Below are 20,159 nucleotides of genomic sequence, written 5' to 3'. Positions count from 1 at the left end.
GCCTCCGTGAAATGCGACACGTTCCATGGGAAGGCTGGTGATCTTGGGTCACAGGACAGTAAAATGAGAGGAACTTTAAAGTATACCAGGGACAGAAGTGCAGAAGAAAGGATAAACCGTATTTGAACAGTATTTCCTAGGGGATGGGATAGAAGGATATTAGAAACTTCATCTTTGGGCTCACTGGTGAACAAATGAATAGACTGTTTTCTAGTGCCGTGCTTCTCAAATTTAGTGCTTTGCTGATACTTTTTTAAATCTTAAAAAAAAAAAAGTCCCAAATATTTTCTTAGGAAAAATAGGAAGGAAGAAAGGAAGGAATGAAAGAAGGGCAGGAGAATGAGAGGGGAGAGAAAGGGGAAAAGTAAGGAAGGAGAAGAGGGAGGAATAGAAAGAGCTCAAACTAGCCTATGGGAAAGAGAATTTATGACAAGGGATGGCTTGTCGTGTAAATTCCCCAAGAAAGACCATTTTGACCTCAAGAATGAATTAACCCTGGAGAGTTGTCAGAGTTCTTTCCATCTTTACCTCTTTTCGCTCTGAAGTTATGAATACTTCCTACTCTTTTGGTCAAAAAACGTGATGCTTTCTTTGAACTCCCTAGCAGAATACAAAACTGTACCACAGTACCAAGATTTTTCTGATAAAGGACCAGCTCTATGGAGAGAACAAATTGGTCTCATTTTCAAATTCCCGAGGAAAGAGACTGATGATGCCAGCTCAAATTCTGTAACATCTGCCCAAGAGTTGTTGTTGTTAGGGACCATCAAGTCGGCTCTGACCCATAGTGACCTCATGCCCGACAGAGTGAAACCCAGCCTGATCCTATTCCATTCTCACAGTTCTTGCCATGCTGAGCCCACTGATGCAGCCACGGGGCCATTCCATCTCCTTGAGGGTCTTCCTCTGTTGTCACTTCCCTGCCACTTTATCAAACATGATGTCCTCCTCCAGGGACTGGTCTCTCCTGATAACATGTCCAAAGTATGGAAGATGAAGTCTTGCTATCCTTGCCTCTAAGGGAACTCTGGGCTTACTTCTTCCAAGACAGATCAATGTGTCCTTTAACCAGTTCACAGTGCTTTCAATATCCTTCTACAGCACCGCACTTCAACTGCACTAAACCTTCTACAGCCTTCCTTATTCAATGTTCAACATTCACAAGTCTATGATGCAATGGAGAATACCATGACTTGGGTCAGGCGTCCACAGTCCTCAAAGTAACATCTTGTTCTTCAGTACTCTAAAGAGGTCTTGTGCAGCAGATTGACCTCATGCAATACGTCTTTGGATCCCTCGGCTGCTGCTTCTATGAGCATTGATTGTGGATCCAAGCAAGACACAATCCTTGAAAACGTCAACGTTTTCTCCAGTTTATGATGATGTTACCTTTGGATTCAATTGTGAGGATTTGGTTCTTCATGACACTGAGTTGTAAATCATACTGAAGGTTACAATATGCAAGCAAGCTTGTACATCGTCGTATTGTAGGTTGCTAATAAGTCTTCCTCCAATCCTGGTGCCAGATTCTTCTTCCTATTATCCAGCTTCTCTGATGATTTTCTCAGCATACAGATTTAACAAGTATTGTGAGAGGATACAGCCCTGTCACACATCTTTTCTGATTTTAAACCATGCAGTCGTCCCATGTTCTATTCACAAAACTGCCTCTTGGATCCATGTCCAACTTCCTTATGAGCACAATGAAGTGTTCTGGAATTCACATTCTTTTCAAGGTTATCCACAATTTATTATGATCCACACAGTTAAATGCCTTTGCATAGTCAATGAAACACAAAGAAACATCTGCTTGGTATTCTCTACTTTGAGCCAAGATCCATCTGACATCAGTAATTACATCCCTTGTTCCAAGTCCTCTTCTGAAACTGGCCTGAAATTCTGGCAGTTCTGTATCAATGTACTGCTGCAACCATTGTTGGATGATCTTTTTAAAAAAACCCAACCATTTTATTGGGGGCTAGTACAACTTATCACAATCCATACATTGTTGGATGATCTTAAGCAAAATTTTACTTGAGTGTGACATCAATGATATTGTTATATAATTTGAGCATTGTTGGGTCACCTTTCTTTGGAATGGGCACAAGTATAGATCTCTTCCAGTCAGTTAGCCAAGTAGCTGTCTTCCAGATTTCCTGGCACACATGAGTGAATGCTTCCTGTGCTTCTTCAGCTTTCTAAAACATTTCAGTGGGTATTCCATCAATTCCTGGAGTCTTGTTTTCAGCTAATGCAGGTGGTACAGTGTGAACTTCTTCCTTCAGCACCTTTGATTTTTGTTCATATGCTGCCTACTGAAATGGTGGAAGGTTAACTAATTCTGTTTGGTGCAGCAACTCTGTATATTCTTTCTATCGCTTGATGCTTCCTGCATCATTCAATATGGTGCCCAGAGAATCTTTCAAGTTTGCAACTCAAGGTCTGGGTTTTTTTATTGAGTCTTTTCAGGGTCGGGGAGTCCTACTGTAGAAATGTAGAAATGTAGTTTACATCCTAGACACGAGCATGTCAGAGACACTGTTCCTGAGGAAGCAGAGGTCTCTGTAACAGATCATCCGTGCTTGCTTACCTTGATAAGCACTGCAGAGTGGAAGTGGAAGAATTGACTTAAATGTGTTGAAAGTTTCCATAATCCTTGTTTTGATGAAAATCATCGTGGGCATTCCCACTGAAGTGTAAACTCAAATTCCATCTCACATAGTTGTTATGAGGAACATGAATTTGAAAACTTTTGTGAAGGATGGTGACTAACTTCGAAGAACAAGACTTTGCAGCCTTTAAATGCTGTACACTGGCCAAACTCTGAACTCAATTATTTGATTTTGCCTTTAAGTTTCTTTTTTCATCTTCTTTTCCTCCGACTACTGATGATGCTCCATTTTCAGTTGATTCAGGTAGGTTCTCTGCTGACTCTTTCTGCTTTCTAGCGAGATTGGGTGAGAAGACCCTTGAATGATATGTACCATTATTGAAGGGGTAAACAAATAATGAAGCAAGTAATGAGGTTCTAACTGCGGGATTTTTATTGACAAGTTAGCCAGAAAATGAAGAGACCAACTCAATGCTTCTTGGTCTTATTTCCAAATTCTTTTTTAAGAGTCCACAAATGTATCTCAGAAATGCAACCTACTCTTGAAGTTAACTCAGATTCATAAAATATTAACTGTTTAGTTTTAAAAAGTTAATTTTGTTACAGAACTAATTCTAGGATTTCATTGAGTCCAGTAGTTGACATTGTTTGAGAGACACAATATCACTTTTGTTTTTGTTTTGTGGTAAAGTATATTTAACACGAAGCTTATCATTTTAACCGTGTTAATGTATAGTGCAGCAGTCTTGAGAATATTCACAAAGTGTATATCCATCATCACTGTTTATTTCCAAAATATTTTCATAATCCCCAACAGAAATGGTATTTCCACTAAGCACTAAGTCCTTAGACTCCAACCCCAATTCTTGTAACCTCTAATCCACTTCCATCTCTATGTATTTGCCTTGCCTACAGACAAACATGTGGGATCGTGTAATATTTGTCCTTTTGTGCCACGATCTTTAAAACATGGCCCTAGAAAATGTTTTTGTCATTACCACACAAAGGTACTCAGTACTGAACAAACAATGCCTTTCGTAGTTTTAAGTATAATGTTTTCTGCTTCTAAACAAATCTCAGGTACATATGCATATTTATTCTATTATAGTTCACATTGTTTCCTTTCATTTTCAAAAGGATGTGATCTCTTAAGAAATTATTAATTATCTAGAAAAATTGATTCAGATATACTGACTTCATTCATAAATGATGTTTTTATTACTTGACTCACAATCTTAAGTGATTCGATTGAAGGGAATCTTATCACCAAAAGATTGAGCCTAGAACTGCAAGGTTACTGCAAGTTATTTCAAATGTGACTGGGGTATAAATACGTAAAGCCTCCAGGATGTATTACAGATGAGGAATAATAGCAAAAGAGAACAAGATGTTAATTTCTTGGTGGCTAGTGCCCAACAGCTCTCAATGAACGGCGATGGTAAATTGACTGTTTCACTTACCCTGGGCCTCTTTCTAAATCCTGGTGTCTTACTCTGTCAATGCCAGCCATATGTCTGGGGTGACATCAGTCAAATGGAAACCCAAGAGCCAGCTGTTAGAGGCACAGATGTGCATTAAAGATGGGCATCTTAATATATCAAAACTTGGAATTCACCTGACCTATTTGCCTCAGAGAGTGTTGAATTCCTGAAGTCTGGCATCTGGGGGAGATGCCCTATAAAACTGGTGGCATGCAGGAGCAGGTTCAAGCAGGCTCTCTTTACACATAGCTGGCTCCCAAGGGGAAAGAGATGATAGAATGATGCTTTGTTGCGCATGTTCGATTCCTCTCCTAGGCTCACCACGTCAGGAAACTCATTCTGTCTTCAATGGGTGAAAGCTATGAGTTGGGCTAAAAGGCCAAGACTATTTAGAAAGAAAAATAGTTTTTCAGAGAAATGAGAAGAGATGGGAAGATGTGTTTCTTCCTTGTAAGACATTATTTTGGCATAGACACCAGAATGTTCATGCCTGATACCATCAGCAGTAGGAGAATTGTGACTTGTTTAGGCAGCTTTGGGGCCTATAGTATAACAGCTGAGAAGATAAATGTTCAAAGGATATCTCTTTTCCTCATTGTTGCAAACCTTTTTTGGCCTGGTTGCCTGGAGTTGTTCTGATTAGCCCATGAAAATGATTCATTGGTGGCTTTGGGAGAAAGAAACTAAAGCTATGAAAAAGAAGATAAATTCATTTAGATAGTTGCATATTCTCAAAGCATGGGAGTTAGTCAGTTGGGAGACAGCTTTTGAATACTTGAAGTGTATAAAATAATGGGGAAGGTTAAAAACCTATTAATACAAGAGAGATAGACATTTGAAAATATAAAATTTATTGTAGGGTGAATTAATAAAGTAGTTTTGCAGGTGGTCAGGGTTAACTGAAGAGTTTGCAATGAAAGTCTTTTTTAACAAATTTCCTTAAGTTTTATTCATTTTCTTGTTGAGAGTATACACACAAAATATATACCAGTTCAACAATTTATACACTCATAGTTTAGTGACATTGATTAGATTCTTGGAGTTATTCATGCTTACCTGCCTTTTCTGAGCTATTCTCCCCACATTAACATAAACTCAATCTAACGTAACTAGTTGCAAAGTTAGATAGAACATTATTAGGCAGTGAGCCTAATAAGAACAGTAAGCCTAAATAGAACATTGTTAGGCATGTTGTCAAGTTAGGAGCATTTACTTGTTGGGGTGTTAACTGCAAGGTCAGCAATCCAAAACCACCAGCAGCCATGGGAGAAAGACCAATCCTTCTACTCGTGTCAAGAGTTACAGTCTGTGAAACTACCCTGCCCTATAGGGTTTCTATGAGTCGACATGGACTTGATGGCATTGAGTTTGGGTTTCATTTTGCTTGTCTATCTGCTCCCTTACAAATCAAACCACGCTCAATTCTGACTCACAGAGATGCTCTCAGGCAGAAGAGAACTGCTTCATCGGGTCCTGAGGCTATAAATCTTGATGGAAGCAGACTGCTCCATTTTTCTTCCACAGAAAATGCGTGGGTTCAAAATGTCACTCTTTGGGGTAGCAGCCCAACCCTTAACTGCTAAGACATCATGACTGCTTGAGACCACAGAGCTAGATCTTACACATGCATGAGGCTCACGGCAACCCTTCTTCACTCATGAAGCAAAACGATGGTTCTGTTTTAAGAAGACTTCAGGAGATATTTTTGGTTTAGGGTTTGAAGATCCTCTCAGAAGAATTCATTTCCGGGGTTCATCCACCTTCCATGATTCCACAAAGTCTGAAGTCCATGAGAATTTGAAATTTTGTTCTGCATTATATTGCTTTTGATCGGGAATCTTCTATGAAACCTCTGATCTAAATGTTCAATAATGGAAGCAAGGCTCCATCCAGTTCTTCTGTTCTCGTGGCAGTTGATCATGGAAGTAATTAGTGACATATTTCATAATCTCCTCCTATTCCTGTCTCCCCTTCCTCTATTACTACAGGGGGGTAGAGACCACCTTTTTTGCCATGGGTGACTGCTTACAAGCTTCTATGACCCCAGGTATTACACGACAAGCTAAGGGAGCACAGAAGCACTAAACATGAATGGCCCATGAAACCCTGACCTAACCCCCCAAACTAAAGAACCAAGTCCCGTGAGGTGTTTGGCTGTATATTAAGTGAAAGTGAGTATTGATCTATGATGAGAAGGAAATGGTGAGTGTGGAAATAGGGATCGAGGAGTCACAAATCTGTTCTAAAGTGGCCCTGCGGCTCCACACATAGAGTTTACACCCTTAGAAACAAGCTGGAGAGATTTTTTTCTGATGTCATCCTAGGTTGGACGTGAAATATTATGATGATGCTGTTGCTGATGTTGATGGAAAGAAGATAAGTGTTGTGACAGACGCCCACAATGTTTTTGGCAAGAAATAAGATTCCATTTCGTATGATGCATTTCAAGGGAAAGATCTGTAGTATCGTGGCATGTTTTTGGCTCATGGCTAAGCTATGGGGTTCGGGATCTGAACAAATGTGGAAGGCATCAGGTCGAAAGGCAATACATAGGCTATCTCTCAGCCAAGGTTACTGACAAGTGGAAAAATTGCAATACTTCTCTACCTACACATTCAAACAGAAATGGTATCTCAAATGCCAGGAAGTACTTTCTCCCAAGAAAGAAAAAGCATTTAAATGTTGGTTAAGGAGCCACACAATGTTTTGCTGTTAACATAAGGCCACCAAGAGTCAGAGCTCTCTCCACAGCAACTAACAACTAACAACATCCACGACTGTCTACATTGTCACTTCTCAGTTTCTATTCAGCCTGAAATCAAATGCATAGTTTCTTTGATGTGATCAGAGAAATGCTTCTGTCCTTTTTCACTGGTGCCAAAGTGAGGATGAAGGTGAATAGACATCCCCGGCAAGTTCTGTTGCATTAAAAAATAGTGATCCAACCTCACTATCATTGAGTCAATTCTGACTCACAGCAAAGTTGAAGGACATTGGAACCAGGCCATCAACATTTATGGGAGCTGAGAGCTTCATCTTTCTCCTATGGACCACATAGTTGGTTTGAACTGCTGACCTTACATATGGCTAGCAGTCCAGCACAGAACCCACCATACCACCAGCGACCCTTATTTTCTGTCATTAAAAAATAGATTCAGTGCCACCGAGTTGATTTGACTCACAGTGACCCTATTGCATGTAGTAAAACTGTCCTTGAGGGTTTCCCAGAGTTATCTTTACATGAGTAGAAAATCTCATTTTTCTCCTGCTGGTTGCGAACTGTCAGTCTTGCAGTTAGCAGCCCAACATGTAAATACTACACTACTAGAGCCCCTAGATTCCCTTAGAGACCCTTCTAATTTCATTATTAATCATCCCAATCACGGCCCTAGTACACTGCCCTATTACACTTGCTGTCGTTGCATTTTTCTTTAAATTTATCCAGCTGATTAATTTATCCATCCTGATTAATATTTCTACAATACTTCTTTGTATCAATTGTCAATCTGAAATTTCTCCATAGTTTGGCATTATCTATAGGATAAAGAAGTCTGATAGTTCAATATTCAATGATATATAAGATGAACTAAATGTTTTTCATTCTAACCCCTCGGTTCACGACACAGTTCTCTACCACGGTAAATTGACTTACTCATGGTTTCCCCAAATGGTCTTTGAAGTTTCCAATTACTATACCTTTTCTCCCTATATCTTCCCATACTCCTTTTACTGCTCTTACTAAATAATTCCAAAAAGCCAATCTCACATTTTCTTTGAAATTTCTCTAGTCACTACAGTCAGTTTTAGTTGTTACTACCATTTCTATATAATATACCATAATCAAGTGGTTGATGCTTTTATGTCCACGTTCGTACATCTTCTCTCTCCACTGAGATTTTAAGATTCTTGAGGACTTACTTAGAGGGTTTGGGTCCTTTATTCTTTCATAGATTCCAATGAATAAGAAAATTCTTCGATAAGAGGGGATAAGGGAATGAAAGTACTTCAGCAACGTGTTGTAGCACTGAATACAGTAGGTTTCTGAGACAGTAAAGCACTTTTGAACTAAACTATAATAAATATATAACATCAAATCTTGGTAAATACAACTAAATCCCACTTCGCAGAAAACATAGCCATATTTTTTTTAAATTAGAAAGTAAGAAAATCTGACAATCAGGAAGCTAAGTATGTATTTCTAAATGTTAATAAAAAACTATAAATTTAAGTGAAAGAAATAAGAAGAATGAAAAAGTTGGTAACAAGCAAACACAAAGTTAAAGGCTTCAAAAAATCATGGTTTGTTTATTAAAAATCATATGGTAAAATTGCTTAAGGCAAGACTGATCAGGAAAAAAGGTAAAATAATATTAGGAAAAAAAACATAACATTGTTACAGATTCCACCGTCAGTAAAAAATTATTTTCTTAAAGTTATACAGCCTTATTAGTAGATTGATACTTAGAAATTAACTGATTAATAGGTAGGCTTGAATAGATGGATAGTGTGTTAGGCTGGGTTGACTAGAGAAACAAATCCAGTTACACTCAAATATGTAGAAGAAAGAGCTTTTTATCAAGAAGTAATTATAAATCAAGAAAGCATCCCAGCCCAGTCCAACTCAAGTCCTGAAGTCTGATACTCATCCCTAAGTCCCTCCTCAGACTCACACAGCCACATGCAATGATGCAGACTGAAGGAAGATTACAGGCTGGTGGATGCCAAGTTACATGGATCCAAGGGCCGTGGAAACATGGCAAGGCTCTGGAAGCTCTCTAGGTGGCCAAAAAGGGAAGGCCCAGAGAGAGGGAGATTCCCAAGGTCCTCCTTAAGAGAAGCTACACCCACAACAAGGCACCATCAGGCTGATTGACAGATTGGATACCACCCCTACACTTTTATATATCTTCAAGTTGATAAAAATTTATGTACTTAGCTCAAATATGTTCATTTAAGCAATGTGCATTAGGAATGTTTTAGTCTGAACTCAGAGAAACCATTCCATCTTTTTGCTTAGGTAAAATGAATACTTAAAAGGATGGTTATTTGAATACTTTATTTAACTGTTAGAACAACAAAGATGCAGTGAGGTTCAGGGTTCACTAAAACCAAGCCCTCAAGAGCGCTAGGTCTCTCATATTTTTACTTGTCTCTACATGGTCATCTTAATTCTTGCCCACTGCAAATAAGTTCTCTTTACATTGTAGAAACCATCACTGCCAACAGCCCCTGAGTCAGACCCCCTCTGTTTCCGGTTCATGCCTTAGTTCTAAGAATATTTGGTAAGGACTACTTGGTCCAGATTGAGACAGCTGGTATTTATGGCCAAAGGATCAGAATTCTATAAATATCAATTAGTTTGCATATAAAGCCATTCACAGGGGAAGGGGATGCCATCATGAGTGGTGGACCACAAAGACCACATGAATAATATGGAAAATAGCAAGAAGAATTAGTTGGCCTTGCATGAAGCCTGCATTTCTAAAAAGAGTGATGTTGTTTATCTGTGACCCAGGACCTTCATTTTAATGATCACATTTCCTGGTAGGATGGGTATGAAAGATAGATTAGAACTCTATCATTTTGATGATTCATGTTTTAATGTGGTTTATCTAATAAACAAAGGAAAGAAAATGATCCTTCCCGACAATTGTTTTTTTTAAGAAAAATGTGTCCAAAACTTTAGAAATTTCTCTTTCTAGAGATTCAGACTATAAAACATCTCTGACAATTAAGACAGATGGAATAGCAATCTACATTCTCATACAATTTGCCTGGTAATTTGACAAGAAATATTTTGGAAACTTAGAAAAATTAATATTCAGATTACAGACTACTTTTGTGTGGTTAGAATATAACGTTTAATGGAGAGAAGCATGTAGTTAGGGCTGTGGATCAAGTTCAGTGGTATCCGGTGAATGAAGGGAGAATGAGGTCACGTACAGCATACTCAATTCAGGATGAAAGAATCTCTTCTCAGAGTCTGTTAGGAAAAATGGAAGGAAAAGAGGAAACCACCCACAAAAAATACTAGTAGCTTACACTTGACATGTTATGCCATGGTTTATAGGAATAACATTTCATACAAAGCATTGATTTGTCGTCAGTTTTTTGTGGCGTCGATGAGTCTGATAGCCCAGGGGACTAAGTGATGAGCAGCTAACAGAAGGCTGGTGGTTTGAACTCCCAGCGTTCGGAAGGAGAATGAGGAGACATGGCAGCTCTGCTCTGCCCTGTCGTGTCACTGTGCGTTTGAAGCAAGTCGAGGACAGTGGGTATTTTCATGGGTCAAGGCAAATGGAGAGACATAGATAATCGAAAAATAAGTTCTTCAGGGGATAGGTTCAGTTTAAAGTTTCAATTTTGTATCAGGGTAATATTTTAGGGGGTTATCTGCCCTCCATGAGTATGGAATTATGAGACTTTGGAATTCTGTTCTGTGCTTTTCCGTTGTCGGCCAAGTTTCTTCCAGACTCTGATCAAAATGGTCAGTTGTGACAGTTGGGCACCATCCAGTGCTTCTGGTCTCCAGGCAAAGAGGAGGTTGGTTATCAAGGTAATTAGCCACACATCCCTTTTCCTCTCTGAATTTTTTTTAAAACCAAACAATAGTTCACTTAGCTAGTTAAAAATTCTAACTTGAACAGTATGAACTATCTCAGGGGACCAAGCTGAGGACAGCAAGTTTAAAGATTACGTAGGCGTCTTATAGGGCAACGGGCTGGTGTCCTTGGGGAATGACAGCTCAGAGAAGGAGCGTGAGGGTAGGGATACCACGTAAAGAACGCATTCAACCAAACGGGCGTCTACAGGTAGAAAACTGTTGAGTTGGTACACACCAAAACATACATGAAAAAGAAGTTACTCTTGCTTGGCCTTACCGATTGTCTTGCACATTTTGCTGTGGTTGTCATTTTGCTTTTACACTGTCTAAGTGGCTTTTGTGGTGGGGCAGTGGGGTGGGGAGTCTCATCATGAAATTATTTTGTTTCTTTGGCAATAAACCCAGAGGTTTAATAGACTTTACTTGAACAAGAATTGATTTATTTAGACAATTGGGTCACCAAGCTGGAGGTAAGTTTAACTGTGAGCTATGCTGCTTTTCATTGAAATGAACCATCTTCCGCAGATTTATCTTGGTTCTCCCTGGAAGTACATCTTCCTCCTGCATCAGCAGAGTAAGGCAGCAGTCTGTGTCGTAGAAGTAGAACCTCTGAGGAAGGAAAACCTGGGACTATGTTACCTTGCACGGCAAAAGGGATCTTGAAGATGCCATTAAATTTAGAACTTTGTGATAGAGAGATTCTGGGATTATCCAAGTGGGGGAAATTTAATCAAATGGTTCCTTAAAATTGGCGAAATGCTCCTGCCTGAGTTCAGAGTGGGAGAAAATATGCCCACAAATGAATAGTTAGAGAAATGCCAGGTCTCTGGCTTTGAAGATGGAGGCAGGTGGTCGTGAGCCAAGGAAAGTGTGACTTCCAGGAGCTGGACAGGACACTGGGCCTCTGGAAGGGACCCAGCCCTTTTCAGACCTTGACATTTGAGTCCAGTGAAATATTTTCCTTTTAAATCAAGCCTCCGGAACAGTAGGAAAATAAATGTATGCTGTTTAACGCCACTAAATGTGTTACACATTATTTATCATGCGATAGAAAGATAAAACATATAATTTTAAGACAGCATTTTAAATATGAGATCAAATGAATTCCATTTGACCAGAACTTCTTTGTCAGAATTGTCTTGGCTCTTCTTGTTTATTTTTCCATATACATTTTATTTTATTTTTCTAAATCATTTCATTAGGACCTAATCCAGATACCATACCCTTCCATATCTATATACATTTTAACATATATACATTAAAAACATCAGTTTTTCTAGCCTGTGGTTCCTGCACCCACTCCAAAATAAGACAAATTGGGATTTTGAATTGGGATTTTATTGCTGAAATTTATAATTTTTCATCTTAGGGTCCCAAAACATGTAAAATATAACTACCAATCTGCAATACAAAGCTGATATAGCAATTGATTTGCAAAAAAAACTTTAAGTACTTACTGATGAAGATCAAAACCTTCAAATAGATTACACCTCAACATGAAGAAAACAAATTCTTACAATGGGCCAATAAGCCCATTATGATAAATGAAGAAAATGTTGATATTAGCAAGGATTTCATTTTACTTGGACCCCCAATTAATGCCCACAGGAACATCATTCATGAAATCAGATGATGCACTGCATTGAATTTGTGTTACATGTTGTAAAAGACCTGTGTAAAATGTTAAAAAGCAAAGATGGCACTTTGAAGCACACCTGGTATGAACCATAGCATCCTTACCCTCCCCCTACTCCCCAGAGTAATGTGGTGGTTATACCTAGGGTTGTGACCCTCAAGAGCGACAGTTTGAAACCACCAGTGGATCCTGAGGAGAAAGATGGGGATTTTAACAGAAACAGTCTCAGAAACTTACCGGGCCAGTTCTACCCTGTCGTGCAGAGTTCCTATGAGTCAGCATCAACTTGAGGACAGTGAGTTGCTTTTTAAAATGTTTTTATGTGCATGCGACAGCTGGATAATGAATAATAATGACTGGAGATCTAAGTGATAGAAATTTGCAAGAGCAATGACTTCTTTATTGCAAATACATTTTTCAACAGCATAATGATGAGTATACACGTGGACATAGCCAGCTGAAAGAAATAGGAATTAAATTGACTACAGTGATGAGGGAAGATGAAGATGAAACTCAAATTTAAGAGCAAAAACAAGTTCAGGGGCTGACTTTGGAACACACCATCAATTGCTCAAATGCAAGCTGAGGTTGCAATTTTAAAAAAATGAAAACCAATCCATAAAAGTCAAAATGTGAGTTTGGATCTAGAGACTATTTCAAGCACAAATTCAAGGCATTTAAACATTAATGACTGGAGAGCAGATGAGTTGTGGGATGATATCAAGAACATAATACACGAAGAAAGCAAAACATTATTAAAAGACAGGAAGGAAATAAAACACAAGAGGCATATCAGAAGAGACTGTTCTTGATATTGGAGTAGGTAAAAGATTGGAAGAAGTTATGTACAGGTTCTTCATGAACACCATAAAATGTTCTATAATTCCTATTTTTAACAATGTTTTCCATAGTTATGATCCACACAGCTGAATGTGTTTTCCCAGTCAATAAAAAACAAGTAAATATCTTTCTGATATTCTCTGAATTCAACCAAGATCCATCTGACATAGAATGATCTCCTTCATTCCATGTCTTCTGATTCAGTTTGAATTTCTGGCAGTTCTCTGTAATATACTGCTGTATCATGTTTTAATTGTCTGCAGCAAAGTTTTATTTGCATATGGTCAATGACATTGCTTGTGTGTTCTGTTGGGTCACCTTCCTTTGGGATGGGCACATACATGTATCTTTTTCAATTTGTTGGCCAGGTTGCTCACTTCCAAATTTCTTGAGTGCTTCCAGCACTGAAACTGTTTGCTGAAATATTTCAGTTATTATTCTGTCAATTCCTAGAACCTCATTTGCTGTTAATGCCTTCGGGAAACCTTGGACTTCTTTCTTCAATACTCTAGGTTCTTGGTCATAAACTATCTCTTGAAATGGTCAAATGTCAATCAATTCTTTTTGTTATAGTAACTCTGCATGTCCCTCCCATATTCTGTCGATGCTTCCTACATCATAAATATTTTGCCCAGGGAATCTGTGTTGCAACTCAAGGCTTGAACTTTTTCTTCATTTCTTTCAACTTAAGATAAACTGAGCATGTTTTTCTCTTTTAGTTTTCTGACTCTAGATCTTTGCCTATTTCATTATAGTGCTTTACTTTATCTTCTTGAGTTGCCATTTGAAATTTTCTATTCAACTCTCTTCAGTATGGATGACCACTTAATGTAAACAATAACAGCAACAATCCTCACGATTGGACCAATAGATACATTCATGATAAACCAAAGAGACTGAAGTGGTCAATGATTTCAATTTACTTGGGTCCACACTCGACACTTTTGGAAGCAGTTGAAATCCAAAGGATGGATTGAATTTGGCAGGGAAAAATCCCAAAGATCTGATAAAAGAATTGTTGGAAACATTTGAGAGATTTGGCAGCATGGCAGGAGACAAAATTAACATGCAAGATCTCTGAAAAAAAGGAAATCAACATAACAATAGTATTGCTTTTTTAATCAAGTCTTTGGAATTTTCTCTGTATGAAATCATATAATCTCTAAAAGGAAGTTTCATACTGAAGACTCTATTCTTTGATCTTCATCAGTAAGTGCTTCAAGTACTCTTGGTTTTCCCGCAAGCAAAGTTGTTTTGTTTTGGGTTATTTTTGCATATCACAGCTTGGTAATGAACCCTCCTCCAATCCTAATGCTGTATTCTTCTTCATACAGTGAAGTGTGAAAATGTCAACATCACCCACAGCATTCTATAAATGAAATGCAGTTCTCATGCAAATACCAACTACATTTTTTAAAGACATTGAAAAACTCATTACTAACTTCTTATGGAGATTGAAGAGACCAATGATAAATAAAGAGCAGCTTAAGAAGAAGAACAATGTATGAGGTTTCTCACTTCCCAAAGCCAAAACTTATTAATAGCCACAGTAGTTTAAACAGCCTGATGCAATGATGGTACACAGACCAATGGGGCAGAATAGAGAATATAGAAATAAATTCATCTATCTACAGACAACCGATCTTTTGACAAAAGACCAAAAACCTTTTTACTTGGATCCACAAATAACACTCATGGAAGTAGCAGTCAAGAAATTGGAGAGATTGCAGATTGACAACAAAGGTTCCAAAATCAATAAATGAGAGAGAGACATTCTCTTCAACAGGTGTTGGCAAAGTTAAATCTCTATCTGCAGAAGAATGAAACAGGAACCACACCTCAACTTATGTTCAAAAACACACTCAAGATGGATCAACGACCTAAATGTAAATCCTAGAGCTGTAAAGATCATCAATAACAAAGTAGGGACAAACTTACGGGTCCTATTGCAGGGCGTCGACCCTATCAAATATAACAAAGGAAACACAGATGACAAATTCGATGACTGAGGCCCACAAAAATAAGACACTTATATGCATCAGAAGACTTGATCACAAGAGTAAAAGAAGAGCCCACAGGTGGGGAAAATCTTGACTGTGACACAAATAATAAACTGTAAGCCCTCAATAAGTAAAAGATGAATACCCCAATTAAAAGGGAGGCACAGAACATGAACATACAGTTCACTCAAGAAAACATCCAAATGTCCAACAAATATAAGGAAATGCTCATGATCGCTAGCCATAGAGGCGATGCAAATAAAATAATGAGATAGGACCTCACCCTGACAATGACTGCCACAGGCAAAACCAAGCAAAACAGAGGCTGAGGAGCAATCGAGAAGCTCATACACTGCTGGTGGGACTGTCAATATGTAGCGCCGCTGTGGAAAGTGATGTAACACTTTCCCAAACAATTGTGAATAGAAATTCCATTTGACCCAAAAATCCTTCTGCTGGTTATATATCCTAAAAAAGTAAGTCATCGCACAGACACACACACATCCATGTTCACTGCAGCACTATTCACAATAACAAGAAGAGGGAAATGACCTAGAGGGAGAAGGATGGATAAAGACACACTAGCATATATACACAGTGGGAGAGTCTCACTCACTGTCATTGAGTAGATTCCAACTCGTGGTGACCCTTTCGGGCAGAGTAGAACTGCCCCCTGTGAGTTTCAGGCTGCCAGTCTTTACTGGAGCAGAAAGCCTCGTCTTTCTCCCTAGGAGCAGCTGGTGAGTCCTCTAAAAAACTGACAAGACCATGAAACACCCCATGACATGGATGGATCTGAAGAATGTTATGTTGGGTGAAATTAGCCAATCCCCAAAGAGCAAATCTTATATGAGTCTACTATTCCCAGCATGGGGATCCCAAGATAAAGATTTTCATCCCCAAGGGAGCAGACCTCAGAGATTGGAAAGGGATGGGGATGAGGGCAAGGGTAAGGGAGGGAAGAGAAAGCAAAGGGCTAGACTGTTAATAGGTGTTAAACTTCAAACTCACTGCCATCGTGTCAAGACTGGCCCACAGTGACCCACTGTGGGTTTCTGAGACTTACTGCTTACGGGAGTAGAAAGCCCAGTCTTTCTGCCACGGAGCTGCTGCTGGCCATGCAGCTCTCAGCCCAACACATCACCACTGCACCACCACGGCTCTGGTGAAATGCAAGTTAGAAGTCACAAGAGGGAAAAGAGTGAATGAGGGATAAACTATTGGGGGATTTGATTAGTAGTCTAAACTATTGGATTTAGAAAAAGGGTGATCCGAACTATAACCCCCCACCTAATTTATTTATTTATTTTAAAGTGTATTGCACTGGCAAATGCTGCACAAGATCCATTTACGATGTGAGAGAGCAAAGGTTTCACCGTGAAATGCAGGTGTATTTGATGCACACAGTGGTATTTGCAATCACCTTTCGTGCTTGTAAAAACTGGACAAAGAATAAGGCAGGCCGCAGAAGAACCGATGCCTTTGAATTATGGTGTTGGTGAAGAAGATTAAATACCAAGGTCTTCCAAAATAACAAATCTGTCTTGGAGGAAGTACAACCAAAATGTTCCTTAGAAGTGAGGATGGTGAAACTTCCCTAGGCGTTATCAGGAGAGACCCGTCCCTGCAAAGAAGACTCCTCACTGGACCTGGTGAAACCATAAGCTCAATCATAACAAGTGTGAACACAGCACAAACCTAGTGAGTGTCTCTTCCTGTTGTATTTCGTCGGGTCCGTATGAGTTGGAGCTAACTTGATAGCACCCAACACCAGCCACTGAAGATACAATGCAATTCAGATGCAAATCCCAACAGCAACCATGCAAAAGAATGACCACTTTTAAATGGAAGGAAAGGGACCCCCACTATTCTAAGTCCTATTAAAGAAGAACAAAGTTGGAAGCCTCATAGTCCCTTACTCAAAACAGACTGGTATTAATTCAAGAAGAGACACTTAAACCAGTGGAATATAATTGAGAACCCAGAAATAAATTTACTCCTTCATGAACAACCGATTTTAAACAAGTGTTCAAAATCCATTCAATGGAGAAGAAACAATCTCTTTCATTAGCAGCGATTGCTGTGAGTGTCCTCAAGTTGGTTCTGAGTGACAGTGACCCTAGGTGCAACAGAAGAAAATCTGCTTAGTCCGGTGCTATTCTCAGAATCCTTCTTATGTTTGAGCCCACTGTGTGGCCACACTCTTTTTCTCTGACCCTTTATTTTACCAAGCATGATGTCTTTTGTTAGCAGCTGATCCCTCCTGATCCTGACAACACATCCAAAATAACATGGGATGAAATTTCGCCGTCCTTGCTGCTTAGGAGAATTCTAACTCTACTTCTTTACGTGTGTTTCTGGCAGTCCATGGAACTTTCAATATTCTTCTTCATGACCATATTCAAATGCATCAATTCCTCTCTGGTGTTCATTGTCCTGTCTTCACAAGCATGAGAGGAGATTAAAAATACCATAGCACAAGAGGGGAAAAAACCTAAGTGTCCTTCAACAGATGAATGGATAAGCAAAGTGTGCTGCATCCAGACTGTGGAATACGGTGCAACATTAAAGAGTCCCAAACATTCTCTAATATGGATGCCTCTGGACCACATAATATTCGGTGACATAAGTCAATCACATCAGGACAAATATTTTCTGGTCCCCCTTTTATAAGAACACAGTGTTTCTTGGTCATTATCAAGGATGATAAAGGGAGGGGGCTCGTGCTCATGAATGTAGATGCTTGTCATTGGGGGGGTGTAGAAAAAGTTGTACACAATCTGGATGCAAGGAGCACAGCTGGATCACAATAACTAATCATGCTAAGAAGAACTCAAGAGAAAGGGTCTGTGCTGAGAAGATGACATCTGTAATTTGTCAACAATACAGCAGTCACCAAAAAATGAGTGCATAGTCACGCATGTAGGTATATAAGCATATATGTGTGTGTTAGGTGGAGGTGAGTATATGTATTTACAGCTAGCAATATCTATGTACATATCTGTACTGATATGTGCACATGCATATGTATTCATAGAGAGCACAATTACAGATAGATCTTAGACTTAATCAAACACCTTGTGTTAGTGCGGGTAGACTAGAGAAACAAATTCATGAACATGCAGATGTGTATAAGAGACAGTTTTATATAAAGGGTAATTGTACATTAAGAAAGCATCCCAACCCAGTCCAGTCCAAGCCATAAGTCTGAGATTAGCCCATATGTGCAATACCAATCTCTAAAGCCCTCTTCAGACTCACGAAACACGTGCAATGAAACCGAAGGCAGGACGATCACGGGCCTGTGGATGCAAAGTCTGTGGGTCCAGTGGCGTTGTAAGCATCTCACCACTGGCAGGGGTCTCCACGTGGCTTCTCCAGCTCCCAGAGCACAGGGTCGATCAGCCTAGTGCCATGTGTCTTGTCAGTAGAGCGTCTCCAAGGGAGTGAGCTAAGAGAGTGAGTCTCCCTCCTCCAAGGAGGAAATACTGGAGTTCCTAGAAATCTCAGGAGAAGGCCATGTCCACACAGAAGCCTCACTGACTATGACCCAACTGACAGACTTGACTCCACCCCTTCACGCTTAATCCTCTGAAGTCCCAAATTGACATCAGATTATGTAACTACCTTGAGAGAATGATTTTTGCGGTTTGAAGGCCTAGGTTCTTAAGCTCATGGGACAACGCAGTCAAGTCACATGACCATGTTTTGTAGCCTAGTGACGTGAGTAGCACCTGGGGTCTTAAAGGCTTGCAAGCAGCTATGTAAAATACAACTATTGTTCTCTATTTGTTAGGACCAAGAGAAGAAACTAGTCTATAAAGCTACACAGCCGACACAAGTCCTAGTTTCAGCTCCCCTGAGACGGGAAGAATTAGAGGGTGCCCAGCCACAACTACTGAGTGTTCTGATCAGAGCTACAATATGGACCCGGATACAATGAGAGAAAGAGAAAAAGGATCAGAACACAAATTCTTGAAAATCCAGGAGTCCTGGACAAGTTGAGACTAGGGTCTCTCCAAGAGAACCACCCTGAGACTCTCTACAAACCTTGAATCAAAACTGTCACCTGAAGTCACCTATTGGTGGAATGCACATTGGTATACAATATAAAGGGTATTACTCATGAGTACAAGGCTCCATTTTTAAAAATCTACATGAGACCAAAAGGTCAACAATTGCTCTACAGTGAAGATGGGAAAGTAGGAGGGGCAGAGAAAGTCGAGTATGAGAAATGTAGCCAGGAGCATGCCATCGCTGAGAATGCCAACCCATTGTGATACATGTCAGGATTATCACCCAACAACTTGTGTGGAAAGTAAGTGGGAATCTAATTTGCCTTAAAGCTTTCACTGAAAACAAAACAGAGTATCTGTGTTCATTTCATTAAGCCTTTTCAAACATTTAGAGCACCCCATTTAAAAATCTGTGAAGGCCTATGAGTCTGGGGATCTCAGGGTTGAGTCTAGCTGCATCTTCGGGGTCTGGAGCGGCAGAGATGAGCTGAGTCTGGGTTTGTCAGTATGACAGACATGGATGCCACTGAGCTGGCATTATTTCAGAAAACAGTGGCCTCGCTAAGATAAATGGATACAATGCTGGACATAGCAGTATGACAGATTATCAGCCAAGTATGGGAGAGTGACTTCATGACTTTATTTTCAATTAAGCACTTATGTGAAACAACAACAACAACAACAACATACATCCCAAACTACCAAACTACAGCTATCAAGTTGATTCCAACTCATAGCAACCTGCTGGGACAGAGGAGAACGGCCTCCTCGGGGCTCTCAGACTATACATCTTTACAGAACAGATTGTCACCTCTTCCTCCCACAGAGCAGCTGGTGGGTTCAAATAGTCAAATGTTTTAACCACACACCCCCAGGACGCCTGTAGCACATAGACATATTAAAGGTAGATGGGTATTCTTTGATATGTATGTGTGTGTGTGTGCATGCACAGACACACTGCCTCTGCATGA

The sequence above is a fragment of the Echinops telfairi genome, unplaced genomic scaffold (genome assembly GCF_000313985.2).
Source record: "Echinops telfairi isolate 266 unplaced genomic scaffold, ASM31398v2 ScPeMD7_7400;HRSCAF=8409, whole genome shotgun sequence".
In the NCBI taxonomy this organism is placed as follows: Eukaryota; Metazoa; Chordata; class Mammalia; order Afrosoricida; family Tenrecidae; genus Echinops; species Echinops telfairi.
The sequence above is the reverse complement of the archived record's forward strand: the minus strand, read 5'-3'. Positions refer to the sequence as shown.